The sequence below is a fragment of the Mastomys coucha genome, unplaced genomic scaffold (assembly GCF_008632895.1).
Source record: "Mastomys coucha isolate ucsf_1 unplaced genomic scaffold, UCSF_Mcou_1 pScaffold5, whole genome shotgun sequence".
Classification (NCBI taxonomy): Eukaryota; Metazoa; Chordata; class Mammalia; order Rodentia; family Muridae; genus Mastomys; species Mastomys coucha.
The window spans coordinates 17607526-17610188 of record NW_022196911.1 but is presented as its reverse complement, the minus strand read 5'-3'; the positions used below and the strand labels follow the sequence as shown (position 1 = coordinate 17610188).

General features: G+C 42.4%; 1 non-coding gene across 1 annotated transcript; it reads left to right on the top strand.

The window, feature by feature from the left end:
* The first annotated feature begins 1766 nt into the window (after nt 1-1766).
* Nucleotides 1767-1913, top strand: LOC116079391. The gene has a single exon (XR_004113948.1). It is a non-coding gene; the product is annotated as a U8 small nucleolar RNA (small nucleolar RNA).
* The last annotated feature ends 750 nt before the right edge of the window (nt 1914-2663 follow it).

The following is a 2663-nucleotide window of genomic DNA, read 5'->3' as shown; positions in this document are numbered from 1 at the left end:
ACAAGTTCTTCCCTTGATATTTAGAATTTTGGTCATGATTCATTTGGAGTTAGGCTTGTTTTTGTTGTAATATGTATCTCATGTGTTGGCTGAATGAAAGCACAGTCTTTCAATATTTCTCCACTTTTAAAAAAGAAACAAAAAGGTGGATTAATTTTAGAACAGCTATATATCTTAGCCTTTTACAAAAATGTTTCCGAGACAAGGTATGTTTTTACTTGGATCCCAGGCTCATGCTCGATCTTGCTAAACTTCGTAAATTCATGAGTTTAATGTCTGTACCACTAGAGAGAAATTACTTATTTTAGTCATGTAATGAACTGTTCTTTGCAGTAAAAGGAAAAGTGCTTGCGTGTGGAGCATGGCTTCTGCCTTCAGAGTAGAACAAGAGGAACATTTTACTGTGTACACTGCAGGGTGAAATAATGTCTACAATAGCTAGCTCACACACTGAAGTTTAAGGGAGTCATCTTCAGGGGTCTCCGTTATGATTGAGGACCTTGTCGGGCAAAGTGAGTGATTTTGTAATTCCTCAACATTTATAAAGTCATGCATGTGAATAAAATTTCCCAAGATTTGTGGTAAGATTTGGGGAGGTTATGTTGAACCAAACATTGTTGATCTAGTTGAATCCACTCAGAAATATGAATCAGGGGCTATTGACTATAGCTGTGTGTGTCAGGTTTCATGTTTCAGCAATTAATGTTGCATATAATGACAGGATCATACATTATCTTATTAATGCTATTTCCTCTATATTGGAATGGCCTGTTCTTTTTGAAATTCACTATAGCTATGCATAATTTCAGTTATATCTATCTTTTTAAGAAGTCAATTATTAGCCTGGCAATGGTGGCGCACGCCTTTAATCCCAGCACTTGGGAGGAAGAGGCAGGCGGATTTCTGAGTTCGAGGCCAGCCTGGTCTACAGAGTGAGTACCAGGACAGCCAGGGCTACACAGAGAAACCCTGTGTCGAAAACAAACAAACAAACAAAAAAAAAAAAAAAAGAAGTCAATTATTGATAACACTTTTTAAATTTCATTTTCATAGAGTGTAGCCCACGCAGTCATCTCACCGGGAAGAAGACACGCGGACACAGTAGGTTCCTTCTGCAGCAACGTTTATTGCCTCCTCCAGATGGAAAAAAGGGTCGAGCCAGTAATCTGCACTGCTTATATTACACCACAGTGCGGCTTGTCTGCCCATGATTGGCTGTTCGCTCATTACCCTACGTGACGCCCCAGAATGGGCCGTGACATGGCGTCTTTTCACTCTACGCACATGCGCAAACAGTTCTCTATGCACATGCGCAAACAGTTGTTTACTCGACAGCGGAAGTAGGCGCCATCTTGTCATGGCGAATGCCTCTCCAGCTCCACTGCTCCCTACAATAGAGTATCACTTCTCTGATCATTTGGTTTGTTGTTTTTTTTCTTTTCTAGAAAGCCTTTGGAGAACTGTTTTACTCCTTTTTCTCAAATGCCGTGATTATTTGTTTCTCTTTAGAGCAATTTCATTTCTAGCTGAGCCTTTTAATATTTAATTTTTTGAACACTTAATCCTGCCTCTGCTGTCCAGTGTCTGAAGAGAAGCATGTAAATTCTTCCCTACTTAGAGTGAGTGAGAGAGAGAGAAAGAGAGAGGGAGGAGGGGGAGAAAGGGAGAGAGGGAGAGAATAAATTAAATGAATGCCCTCCTATCTCCATGACTTTCTTGGAGAAATTATAGATAAAGAGGTGCTTTACTAAGAATTGTGTTCTCAGTCATCAGGAGGTTAGTCCTTACCTGTTCCTCCTCTCGGAGGGCAGTAGAACATGATGATTGGGGCTTGTATGATCTGCTGATTAGCATTTCCGTATAACCAGGACCTGACAACCACAAAAAAAAAAAAAAGAATTGTGTACTCTGACCAACTTTGAAAAAGGTGTAATCAGCCGGGCAGTGGTGGTGTACACTTTAATCCCAGCACTAAAGGAGGGAGGCAGAGGCAGGCAGATTTCTGAGTTTGAGGCCAGCCTGGTCCAGAGCTTGCTTTCTTTGACAGTAGGGTCCATTGTCAGTGAATACTAATGTTATCAATGTTAGATGGTCAATCAAAGTACAAACTTGAAAACACAGGAAGTTTCACAGAACAGTGCAATCAAGAATCTAGAGAAGGTAATGAATTAATTTTTAGAAACTAATTATCTGTAGTTATATGCATTCCAGCAACATACAAGTTCTTGACAGATTGCTGTGTCTGTGTCTAGTAGGAATGTTACTATTTCAGTTTTACAGTGCACATCCGGTGAGAAAAGGTATGAGTAATACCTGGTCTGTTTTAGTACATAGATCTAATACTTGGATAATTTTCAACCATAAATCCTATTTCGTGTCCGGTGAGTTCCTAAGCCGGGAGCAGTCAGCAGGGAGGCACAGACCCCAAGAGTCGCAGGGGAGCCGCTGGGCGGCAGGGACAGGATCCTCTCAGCTTCCAAGTGGCAGACGTGGATCAGCGACCTTAGCTGCCCCTCCCTTGCACGAGGAGGGTCTGCCTGCAGGGACCGCTTTGACCCGGAGGCTCCAGTGAGAGCCACCATCTTCTCTCCAGTAAGTTCCTAAGCCGGGAGCAGACAACAGAGAGGCACAGGCCCCACGAGTCGCAGGGGAGCTGCCGGGTG